General features: G+C 38.7%; 1 protein-coding gene across 1 annotated transcript in view; it reads right to left on the reverse strand.

The window, feature by feature from the left end:
• The window catches only part of svila (supervillin a), a 100,871-nt gene extending 96,249 nt beyond the window's left edge, over nt 1-4,622 (reverse strand). Inside the window, exon 1 of the mRNA XM_061239141.1 lies at nt 4,228-4,622. The gene's annotated coding sequence lies outside the window, so the exon portion shown is untranslated. The remainder of the gene's footprint in view (nt 1-4,227) is intronic.
• Nucleotides 4,623-13,704: the final 9,082 nt, after the last annotated feature.

The following is a 13,704-nucleotide window of genomic DNA, read 5'->3' on the forward strand; positions in this document are numbered from 1 at the left end:
TTTATCCAAAACTAATAATGGTGTCAGGGGGCAATACTATAAATTATAGCAGAGTGGTCCACTACCACCATTCAGAAGTTTAACAATATGACTAATATGCGGACAAAGTACTCCACCCCATCCATGTGATTTACGGTAAATCCGTACAGCTATTAAAGTACCATGTCATTTCTTATTTCACGTTTTAAACACAAATCTGGAGCATGGACTGAAGTAAAAAGAGCTGTTCCAGGTTTTACTCAGCCCAGTTATCTGGAACTATGACTGGGATGCTCAGAAACCACCTTTAGAAACATGAATAAAAATCCTTGTACATTACCGTTAGACTTTTTTTGTTAACATGACAATTATTAAACTTTTTGCATTAACAACACTATTTGCCGCAAACATTTTGGAAGTTGTTTAATGCATCTTTAATGACCTTAACCCCTAAACTATGCTACAGCTGTCTCTCCGTGGCAGATCTATTAGCATGGGCACTGAAAGGAAGCAGAAGACGCACTGTGTCCGCTCAGCTTCTGGTGTAATTCCGGCCTAAGAACAGGATGTTGTTCCCCAAATCAAATGAGGAGAGGGCGGCCACACACAAACACAACCACATGCCCCAAGTTCCTGAAGAAAAACACACTGAGCCAAACTCACACAATACTCCATTAAGCAAAGATTTATTTGGACTCCCACCTAAAGTCAGTCTTTTCTGTCTGGCAGCTTACCAGGTCATATTTCAGACTTGCATTGGCATAGTGTACAGTACATCAAATTACACATCAAAGCAATTTAAGAAAAATTGAAAAAACCAGACAGATTTTGCAGCAGGGCCACAAGACAGCAGTTGGGACAGAATCAATTTAAAATAAATAACTAAAATAAAATATACAGTGGTGGATGCTAACGGAATATTGTAACTAAGACTGCTTGCTCATTTTCCTAGCTGCTTGTTAGATGATGGCAGCTCAAAGTCTGGTCAGGCCAGTGCTGTCAGGCCTGTGGGAATGGGCCCTCAGAGAAAACACAGCGCTTTCTGAAATACATCACGCGTCCAAGGGGTGAGGAGCTCCCGTGACCGCAGAGAGACTGTGAGAGGGGGTTAGTCATGTAGCTACGTTGAACGCAATACACAAAGGAGAGAAAACCCGTAACATTCGCCCAGAAACTCAACCTCCTTTCCCCCTGCAACACATCCCTCTTCAGTACACAGCCAACACCACTCTCTGGCACAAACATCATCCCTGGGCTGATTTTATATGCAGGAGGACATTTTTACAGCCAAGGAATATTTGTTCAACTGCATCGTATCTCGCATAACAAAAACAGCACCGAAACGAAGATTAAGTAGGCCATGCGCATCTGCTAAAAAATGAGCTAATAAAGCCCCTTTTGTTCTACTACTACCACATAATTCAAAACCTTAGTCAGATACACTTTTATTACACTCGTTCACAACCAGCTTCAGAGACCTGGCCTACTCCTAAATTGCCATACAGGTCAGTTAGTGGACTGTGCCAATCTACCCTGAATGACTTAAGATAGTGCAGTAATGGAAAGTCTTACATGCGATATTGGATACTCCAAAATGGTACAATAGAAGATTAATTTAGGAACATAATTCCAATTTCAGTCCGTCATTCCAAAAATAAATAAATAAACTTTCAGGAAACAAATACCATAAGCGCAGTCTGGTGAGTACAGAAAAAAAATTACCACATCCGATTCCAGTATCCTGAAACCAGTCTTCTCCTCCTACCCCAATATGAGCAACTTCAAAAAGGCAAACGCCACATTTAATAGAATAATTGTCATAAGTCACTGATCTGTTCAACAAGGAGACAATATTTGCAGCTTCTCCCTTCCTGAAGATATTTTTCAGCTAAAGCTAATTTAATTTTACTTAATTACTTTAGATCTGTCAAACACTAATACATTTGGAAGGAGTACAATAATAGCCACATAATACGATAAACAAGACTGGAGACGCATTCCATATTTTGGTCAAACACATTTTTGCAATTAATCAGTTGGTTAAACAAAGCCAAATACATGGAATGTGTGAATGTAATTACAACCAGCTGATTCACTGTGACCAGGGTTCTTTGTGTAATTTCCTGGATATTCCCAGGACAAACTTTCAAACACATTTGTACAGTATGGCCCATGTACTGTGACTGTCCTCCGATCAAATCAATTCTCACGCTTCTAAAATAAGCATCAATGGTAAAACATTGATTTGTCCTTTACAAGTACATGCGTTGACCTAGTCCACATGACCGAGGGATACCTAATTTAACAAAACAAAATGCATTCACTCATTCCAGTTTGCACCAACAATCAGTTCTCAGAGTGGTGTGCTGGGTGTGTAAGTGACAAATGCAGGTTTGACTCCCAGGCAGAGGCAAAGCCATCGCACAGTTCAGCAAGGCACATCACCTGCATCTGAACCCTGCATCTGGAAATACACATTTATGACACTAAGTTACCCTACACAGGCGTTTTAGCCAGGTATTCACTTTAATAAACGTTATCACCATTTGGACAGACTGAGCTTGTCTCAATTTACCCAAGCTTATGTATCCATGTACTTAATATCTCTTGTAATTCTTACGCATAAAGGTTGAGTCCAATTAGCATAGCATTCATTCATAATTATACTGTCAACACTTTTCTGGTGCATATAGTTACCCTTGTTATTGGCCCTTAGTGCCGTTTCCCATAATTGCTTTTTAAGTCGGTTTGGACAGAAAAGCATCTGCTAAATGAATACATTTAAATTATTAATGACCACATGAAAGGTATGTAAAAATGCTGACTCCTCCGAGCAATTATCTAGGCCCACTGTTCACAGCAGGTCAATGGCTGTGTGGTGTCTGGCCAGGAGGCACCCCTTCTGTAGTTAGTGCAGCTCCAGCATCCCTTCTGCAAGCTCTTAGACCCCCTCAGAGAGTCACAAAACCAACAGCACTTAATCCACGTCCTGTAAAGAGCTGCAGAACACCAAGGTGTCTAGGGTGTTCTGTTCCACCCAATTCTGTCTGGTGTATGTGGCCTAGACAAAACATTAATGTTAAGAAGCATTGGTAATATACATAGAGGTGACATGGCTAAACTGCATACTAATATCTACAAAAAAATATGGATAGAAACAGATGAGTACACAACTCATTTTATGCACAGAGCAGAGAGGATTGTTTGTTGGCATGATATTCAGGCAATTTCAGCCGGCCATTTCCATGCTGCTCAGATATCATAAGGGGTGGTCTTTGAAGATGAGACATGAGTGAGTGTATGAAACGAAACGCTGCTGCTGTAAAACTTGTGTTGAGGCGATTCGATGGTTTAATAAAACAAAGATTAACACAGCGACAGCATCTGCTTGGATCCTGCCTGAAAGTGTAAATGTAGTCGGGTTAAAAGGGAAGTCAAATCGTTATACACTCATGACACGCACTGTGCGGGTTTTGTACAGTGTCTCTTCCCTGGCTTCTGTTCCTTTCTTACCAAAGGATCGAATGACATGTTGGGTAACTTTATATAAGGCGCAGCGACTCCTCGTTTAGGGATAATCAAATATTCCGCTTTTAAGGACAACCAATCTCAAATTACAAAACCTTCAAAAATGCAGACGCATCAAATTCAGAAACGACAAGCCAACATTTTACTTTCATACCCATAGCAGCCCACTATGCAAAAAAAAAAAAAATAGTCTCAGTGGGTCGTAAGTCAGTGTTTTAAGGAGTTCACTTCTGATACATGACCAGCCAGTTTCTTTGTTTCGAAAATGCACGAACGATGAGCGGAACGGGTCTGGATTCAACAGAACAATGCGATTCATTAAAAATGATCCGAAATTAAGAGTACGGTCAGCAATTCAATGATCAAATGTTATGTGGTTAAATGGATAACCTACGTCGCTGCGGTCGTATTCATAAATATATTAGTCAAAGCAATTTTTTTTTTTTTTTTTTTTTTTTTTTAACAAGTCTCAACATTTAGAGCTGCTTACATATGTAGGCAATGAAGCCCACTACTTGCACATTAACAACCTGCAGACGCAGTTGTAAAGACCATCACCTGTTTTTATAACCAATTATTTTCTTTTTTTAGTTCCTAGTGAAGAATAATCGATGAAACAACAACTGAATCAGCGATGGAAGTGCGTCCCGCATAAAACACAGAACTGAAGTATGCGACAAAATAAAAATAACGATAACAATACAATTTAGATTCACTTACCCCTTTAAAGAAGTAGCCTCGGTCATCAGTTCGAGTAACTGCGTTTAACACTCCCAGGATATTTTTTAAGGAAAATGACAAGGCGTGAAGTTCCCAAAATGTTCAATATTTCGAATAGACGCGGTTAGAGAAGTCTAATAAGACCGTCACTATTAGTTTGCACATTTCGTTTTAACCAATTGTAGCCTATTAAAATGTTCTCCAATGAACCAGTGTGTCGTTTTCCCACATATATACTATTTGTTATACTTTTTGTTTGCTAGATTGATTGATTAGTAGCGGAATAAATTAGGACGGAGTAGTCACCTGGACATAACGCACCTGAACCGATTTCATGTTTTATAGTGAGACCTGTCCGTCCGCAAGCGCACAACAGTGTATCATTCACGTCCGCCTGTTTCTCAAACTTCCCCACGGCTCACTATGAGCTGGAGCTTCCGGACGACGTGAGGCAATTCTTAAAGGGACAGATCGTCGGGCCAAGGGGTTCAGGCGCCACCAGCAGGCCCAGCCTTATAGAAACACATCCAAAAACCCAACAACGGATCTCAGCGCAATGTCGATCAATTGCCGTTTTTTTCTCCAAATGTTCACGGACTAACACAGGGACAATGACCAAAATCTTACAGTCATGTACCAAGTCCCATTTCTGCAAAAACACAAGCACATTATCGATTTTCCACTCAAATCACAATTCTAAATCACCCTTCTTCCAAAACTTTACACAGAATTCTCTACTTTTGGCACAATTCACATGAATTACATTTACTGTGTTCACATGGAAAGCACTACTACACAAATTACCATTACTTCCTTGGCAGTTTAAACACTAGTCACATACATTTAGGTAAACGTTGAGGTACAGGTGTGAAACACCATGCCAACCTTGGCCCCAACAATAGCTACTTCCCACCAGTGGAAACTAATGTTGCCCCACATGATAACATACATGGGCTGCTCTGGCCCATACATCTGTGCTGGTGGAATCATGATGTTGTGGAAGGTGCCAAGGTTGGCATGATGTCGGAGAACTCCTACCCATCCTCCATCTCTTACTCTTACCAATACAAGAGGTCATACATATCTATGGCCCTTTTATTAATGTCTATGTTGTGATTGGTAATTGAGAATTTATGTCACATGTGTTTAAACTGGTGAGGAGGTAATATGGCCAATTTGTGTTTAGCATATTGAATAGTAGAGCTTTCCATGTGAATACAAGAAATGTCATTTATGAGAATTGTGCCAAAAGTAGAAAATTACTGTTGTAAACATTAGAAGAAGAAAAAAAAGACAGTACTAAAGATATTCATATAATGTTTTCCATTGAGCAAATCCATGTCCAATTGGTTCTCAGCAAGGTTTATTGATATGATACATGTGTGTGTAATTTTGATTTGAAATTGGATTTTGCGAAATGGTAATATGGTTTTATCAGAAATGTTTAATTTGTCTAGTTTCTTTTCAGCATGGTTAATGGTACTGTGGTTTTTGTTCAGTTTTGAGAGCTTGAGCTATGGTTTCAGAAAACATGTGCAAACAATTGAAAAAAAGTAAATATAAACATGTGCTGTTGTAACAGTCTACCTGTATATTGCTAAGCTGTAATATTTATACTTTTTGCAAAGATTTGTTACAGCAGGCTAAGTGTGTTGTGTGTAGGATGGACGCTTTATTGTACAACCGAGTCAGGTACTTTACCTTACTTCTTCCATAAATATAAGTTTGGACATTATCCAGTATGGAGTTTACTGTTCAGATGTGAAAATGTGCCTTGCTATGAATAAGGCTTTCTTTCCCTGAGCAAGGCTATACATATTGCCCTTATGGTATTCATTGTATCAGTATTCCAAAGGTATATTTAAATATGTAATTGAATTGTAGTTGAATACTCCTGACAGAGTCTAATTACTTCTAGAGTCCACCCATGTGACATGACCCAAACCTGCAGCGGACACACTGATCTTTCCTGATAGACACCTTATCTAAGCATACTGTACACAGTAGTGTGTGGCTCAGGAGGCTACCCAGCTGAGGCTGTAGGACCAGCAGATGTATATTTATTAGTAAGGCCAAGATGTGGTACCTCAGACTCAGAGGATATGTACAGTTACAAGAGAACAATGAGGCGCTCAATTTCAGCACTAGGCCACAAACCCGATGGTTGCATGTTCACAAGTGGGGCTAAGTATCAATCATTCGAGAGAGCTTGTTACTATGGCTGATTACTATTGTTACTTTGTCAGAAATATGGCGCACCAACCAGAGCATTTATCCCAGGGATAACAACATTTTTGTGATGGGAGAAACACAGATCAGAGACATCATCCTGCTACGTGAACAGACACATTCACCACAGATTATGCTGTACGACATAGTAAAAATCAGAGGTCTCTGGATGCCCGAGTTCCTGCTCCTTTTGCCCAAATTATCCCATGTGCCTTTTTGATTTGATTAAAAAAATATTATTATTAATTTGAGTAATAATACTAGTAACTATAGTAGTAACTATACTACTCTGCTTAAGTTTGGTAAAATATATGATATTCTATACAATAACTGGCTTTCATGAAACTGTTAATCTAGTTTTGTGTGCCCTTTTCTCACTTTGAGCCTCTGCCCCTCAAAAGGTCTCTTCACTGTGCTGGTAGAAGTGTATATATACATTACAGCACTGTAAAGTGCAGCTCTATGAAAATTCATAGAGCTGCACTGCCCTGTGGCAGGGGAGCATTGCTACAGTATTTTTTAGTGTATTTACAGTCATTACTGAGTCAAATTTCTTCTACCATTGCACATGTTTGGAAAACAGCTTGCTACTTTCACTGCAGTTTGAAGTTGGAAATAATATTTTTGCCTCTCCTGTTGTCATATGATGCAGCACCAGGCCAGTGTTTCTTCTTGGCAGAGGTGGACAAAAGCCAGTTACCAGGGACAACGAGCGAGCGGTAAACAAATAGCTGCCATTATGTGGCTGTCACCATGAAGGTGTCATTTTGAACTTAGCTCTGGGGTACAGAAAAAAAGAGGGAAACCTCCGTATTTCACTGATTGTTTCTCCTCCCCTAAATATATTCCATCCCTCTACAATGAACACACATGCTTATTGACAGGAACATTTATTACATTTCAAAGTAAAATGACATTTAAAGTAATGGCCAATTCCAATTTCCATAATCACGTTTTTTCTACACTCTTCAGGCTACACCAAACAGTCTGTAAATCTTTTTTTTTTTAAGTTAGTGAAAGTTTATTCTTTGGAGAGTCATCAAATATCGATCTCCAGGTTTTGTCTACCAACTGTACAGATTGATGCAGGGTACAGTAAATTAATTGTAATGCGAAAGAGGGGTAATAATTAGGATGTGTTAAACAGCTTAAAATAATACATTGCTCATTCTGTTGCTTTCTAGCTTGATCCACATCAAAAATGTCAAGCTAAAGAGCTTAATTACAAAGCTTTCACCTTGGGAAACATGAAATGCTTGCCGTCAGGATTAAGTTGTGTAAATTCACGTATGAATGCATGAAAAATGATTATAATGCTATGCATTGTGGCTTAGACTAAATTATCACAAAATATGTCAGGGATCTGGCACAAAATCTATTATAAAATAACATTTACAAAACAGAAATATTTTGCTATGTCTGCAGAGAACATGTAGGTTTTTATTCACAAAAACATGAGAACATGTGCATTATGCAAATTAAAATGCTTGGCTGCATTGATTTGTTGATTACTAAGCCGTTATTATATTACTGATATCAGGGGTCTTCAATGCTGTGTAAATATAAGCTTCAGTAATGGAATATATCAGGTCACATAAGAGTGATTTCATTTAATATATTCATTTGATATAATTTAACGCCAATACAGCCAGTCTTACAAATAAAAGCCTTACTGCTGCTATTTTCAATTTCATATTTTCCTGTCATTTCATTTCAGTGGTTCCTTCTTAGTGCTGATTTCAAAAGTAAACAGAATTACATCTTAATTCTTAACATTGCACACAAGTGAATGGTCATTAATGCAACATGAAATAATCTGTAGGCCTCTACCAGAGCGAAAGGACAGCAGTTCATGTAAACCCTATTCCTATTGGTATTACCGTGCTGAGCAGAACGTGTTTATTTTATGAATTTTATCCAAGCTTCAAAGCTTTTAAACATATAGTTCATGACTCTGTGTCTGAAGTATGCTCCTGCAGGTATGCTCCTGCTCCGCTCTTTAACTACTGTTACTAATCTTTGGTAATACAGTTATTGTTTGGCGGTATGACTCTGTTCCCTGCCATCCACGCAGGCTTGCATGAATAAGACAAGGGGGCAATCAGCAAACCCCAGCCTCCCAAGGAGTACACACAGAAAATATCCTTAGCACAGCATCGATTATGTGTACAGATTCAGAGAAAGCAACTGGTTGGATTCAAACCCAGGTGCGGTGAGGCAACAGTGCTATCCACTGTACCACCGTGCTGCCCATAAAGTATCATCTATAAATGCAAAGGAGGAGCTGGGGTGGTGGAGGGGTTTTAGACCAACAGTCTTCAGCTAGCATAAGTGCAGAAGGAAGGTTTTGACTGGCAACGTGCGGCTGGTTACATGCAGGAGGAAGCGCCAGGGGGTTTAAATAGACCGCCCTGATATGTGAATGGACTGTGATAGGCGATCATCACTAGCTGATTCACCTGGAGCAGCTTGACTCTCATAGCCTGCCAGAACTGTGCTATGCTCTATTTGTTTGTAACTTCAATGTCACCTGTCTTGTTTTCTGTCAGGTCCCCTTGCAAAAGAGATCCTGATCTCTATGGGCCTTCCCTTGCCTCTGAATTATTTAAAATCTGTGAATAGAATGAAATGATGAATATCTGCAAACTGAAATGAATGGCAATGACTTAAATTCAGTCACTGCTGAGTTTCTCGGATGCAATGCAACCTTAAGAATTTCAATATTACAGCCATGAACCCCAAGTCATGAACCCAGCTGTGAAATTGAGAAAAATAGTCAGCTGAATTCAATTGGTCTTCAAAACAACACTTTTACATTCAGCAAAAGCAAGAATTGGTTACAAATTGATTTGACATTTTGGACACGCATTTGACGTAATACTGCACACAAGCTTCACATGTACTGTACTACTCAAGAAATATAATCTGCTGTCTCTCTGCTACAGGCTCTGGACAGCCATTAATCACCTTGTTTTGACACGGGTAAGATGCAGAACTAAGGTTCCGTACTATGATTTGGTCCCAGTTGAAAATGTACCATTGAGAAATTTCACATACGTACATATGTCTGTGTTTGGATGATAACTGTTGTCCTTTGGATTCTTTTTTTCTGTGAGTGGGACTACGCTTGTTATGTAAAGAGGGTGAGAGGAAGCAATCGAAAGAGAGAGAAATGCCACCATAAGCAAGCTCAAATATGGTTTTTGAAATCTGTCTGTTATTAAGTATTAGTTGTCTTTGTCTACAACTATTGACTCCAGATGATAGTCCACGGTCATGTCGGGAGTTGCTCATAAAGTCAGTAAATACACCACGCTATATTAAAAGGCACAGCCAGCCCCATGCAGCCTTTCAGCTGTTGATGTCATGCTTCATTTCATGAGTATTTAAAGATGTGAATGAGGTGGGCTTCATGACAGATTAGATGTCTGTAGTCCCAGAGTGTGATGTCATCTGATCACTATGTCTTATTAGAGAGCAGACCTGAATAGCCCCAGGTCTTCACACTCTGCTTCAGAAGATGCATCACAACTGACACATCAGACTACAAATTAAATCTGCCGATGTCCTTGGAGATGCATCTGTTTTCTATGAGTAGCTGTTTCCAGGGATAAATCATCAAAGTATTTGTGCTCATACGTCTAGTCTAGTGACATCTTACTTTATTTTCTATCATTATTTTTGTTAATATTGTTTATGTATTTATTTATACAGATATAAAACTTTGGATCATAAAGAACATGACTGGTGATATGATGATCTGAAAACAATGGGCTTTTAGAACACAAAGGCATTTGCAACTGTAAAAAATGCTCTTGTCGCACAGCAATGGATACTTCTGCCATTTATACAGGCTTTGCATTCACACACGACACAAAAAAGATACAATTCAAGGGGATCATTAGTACTGGGCTGGCATTCTTGGCATGGGTTCTAGTCCAGAACTGTATTGGGGAGAACTCCTCCTCCCTTTTCAGCCTCCACACTGCTATAATGAGGTCAGGCCAGTAGCGCTGGTTTATGCTAACAAGACCTCTTTCATTCAAATGTTTGTGAAAACAATGTCATGCAGGGAGAACTGTGGTGGGTTCTTCGCCTCATGTTGCAGTTTCAGAGTGGATATTCTTTCAGATTAAAAGGACACACCACTGTGATTTATTAGATGCATACAAACTGTAAATACAAAAAGATATGTTATTTCATGTACAGAAGATAATATCATTCTATTCAATTTCAAATGTAATAGTTTTCAGGTGGGTCTTGTACTGTACAATTAAAATGAATCTGTATAGAAAAAACAAAGCTATTTTTTAAGAAAGACTTTTTTTTTTCTTTAGTTTTGCTCCAGGAAATAACAAACCATCGGATTTTAATGAAGCTGGTTATTAGCAGGTGCATGAAACTGTTCTATTGAAATGAAACTGTTAAAATCCACTATTAAAAACATGTTGCCCACTCACTGGTTCATTTTAAATCAGAAATGAACAATGGACAGGGAACAACAGGGAAAATTAACATTAAGCAGGATTTTTTATAATTACATAAGCTTAAAATAGTGAAATTACTAGCTTTACTAGTCAATAAGGTACTGTAATAACTGTAATTTGGAGCAGCATCAGTTTTGATTATAGAGTCATTGAATAAGAACTTTATCCTTTTTGTGGAGAATAATTTTTTATCCTCAAAAAAGCAAAACAACCACCTCATTTTTATTATTTTAATGGCATAAGTTGCAATGTTTGAGATATGAATATTTTATTTTAAAAATGTATGTTAATAAAAAATAACCCTTCTTTTACTCTACAATGGCACTGATTTGATTTTAACTTAACCCAAGCTCTGTGTGGTGTTCTAGCCATGTGAAATTTCCCTTTGCTAAGTTGCTTTAGGCAAAAGCATCGACTATACACCCAGTCACATACACATGCATGCACATGCAGACGCGCACACACACACACACACACACACACACAGGCAAACACACTGAAAAAAGCACAAAAAGGCTACATCAAAGAGACAACACAGGTGAAATGGTCAAATAAAGTTCAAATGCCAGTAGTGTTATCATAGTGACCGGAAAGTGCACAAAGTACCGAAAACAGGATGTGAATAATTTTGACATCTGTCTTTTTGGGAAATAAATATACAGTACAGTAACTTCTGCAAGGAAATGTTTGTCCTTTGTTTCTGATCAATTGCATATACTGCAAGGTGACAGTTACATAGCTCATAGTTTTATTTAATACAGCCTTCTTGCTCATCTTTATCAAAGATGCCACTAACTTTGGAGGGCACAGTACGAAGACTATACACATGTGTTTGTGTACGCTTACCATATAAAACAATCTGCTGCCCCTTAAACCTTTTCTGTGGCCAGGAAAACCACTGAGGCCATTGAAACTGCCAATGACAATGAGTAATTTCCTGGATGCAAGATGTAGGTATGCATGTAAGGCTACTAAGTACGACTAAGTATTTACACCATTGTTTAAGATTCAAGATTAACTTTATTGTCCCAAAGTGGAAAATTTGGCTTGGGCTTTCCCCCCATGCAGCAGCCGTAAAATACAAATATTCCACATACAAAAAACATACAAAGAAGTCAGGGAATAAAAACATACATCAAGCTCCTAAAAGCACCTATATACAAAAAAACCCCCAGAATAATATGAGTAGCTACTGACAAATAGTGTGAGTATGCATCTAGGTGCAGTTAATTTGTCACATTTCCTAGCATTTGATGGAATACCCTGGACAGGGTACATCCACAACAATTCCAACAGTGTAAGAAGGTTGAATTAAAAAGGCGCTAAGTGCAAAGCTAAAGTATCATGCTCACAAGAATGTGTTTTCACAAGAAAACAATTCTACAGTGTATATTAGAGCTGCATTACAATGAAATATAGCCAGAGTTTTAAACTATAACAGCAGCTGTCACCAAGTTGCATGCAGTCCATTATTGTCCAGGGTGAGATAACTACAGCTCAGTTTGATTCCAATCTGTGGTAAGACATTAAAATATCTGCAGCCTCCCCTGTGGAACAGGGACTGGGTAGGTGAGTTTACTGGGACTCCAAAGCCAAGATCAGGAGCCCAGAGACAAGGCCATTTAAGAGCAATCAATGACACATCAGCACATATCTCTTTCTCATATAACCAATAATGGAGCCAGCCTCTTTTTTGCTTTCCCTGGAGGAATCATCTAGAAATACACTCAGTGAGAACTTTATTAGGTAGACCTGTACACCAGCTTATTAATGCACACATTTCATCAGCCAATCATGTGGCAGCAACTAAATGCATACAAGCATGCAGACATGATCAGTGGGCTCAGCTGTTTTTCAGACCAAATGTCAGAAGGGGGTCAAATTGTGATCTAAGTGACCATGGAATAATTGTTGGTGCCAGACAGGATGATTTGAGTATCTCAGAAACTGATAATCTCCTGGGTTTTTCCTGCACAACAGTCTCTAGAGTTTGCAAAGAATGGTGTGAAAAACCAAAAACATCCAGTGAGCAGCATTTCTGCGGGAAAAAATGTGCTAATGACAGAGGTCAGAGGAGGAGAGCCAGACTGGTCAAAGCTGACAGTACCGCAAATAACCACGCATTACAACAGTGGTTTGCAGAAGAGCATCTCTGAACACACAATGTGTCAAACCTCGAGGTGGATAGGCTACAGCAGCAGAACCCCAATAAGTAAAAAAAAGAAAAGTCTAATAAATACCTAATAAAGTGCTCACCGAGTATATGTCTCTATGGCCTTTATAATTGAACAAAGAGCAGAAAATGTGATTCTTTAATCAGCGTGTTAGATCTGTTTAGTATACAGTACATACGGTAAGAAAGACAAAGTTGGAAAGAGGCAGAAGGAACATGTTATGAATGCGGCAGGAGAAAAGGCATCTGCTTTTTGGCATGTCTCTGTGATTCCTGGGTGGACTGCTTTAGCAGAATCCCTGTCACACACACAGACACTTTACAGAAAAACCGGAAATATAAGAAAGGCAGGATTGAGCCTAAACCCCCAAAAATCCAGCAATTGAGGTACAAAGTAAGAGTGATTCCATAAGTATTTTATTATTCATTATTATAATTATTATATGCATGCTGCCACTTACAAATGTGAAAAGGCCCATGTTGATGGTTACACTTTTTTAATGTACAGTATAACAAGTAATAACTTCATGAACCTGTTAATTTGGCTAAGTGATTAAACTGCTGAAGGTGACACATACATGGAAATAA

The sequence above is a fragment of the Conger conger genome, chromosome 4 (assembly GCF_963514075.1).
Source record: "Conger conger chromosome 4, fConCon1.1, whole genome shotgun sequence".
Taxonomy (NCBI): Eukaryota; Metazoa; Chordata; class Actinopteri; order Anguilliformes; family Congridae; genus Conger; species Conger conger.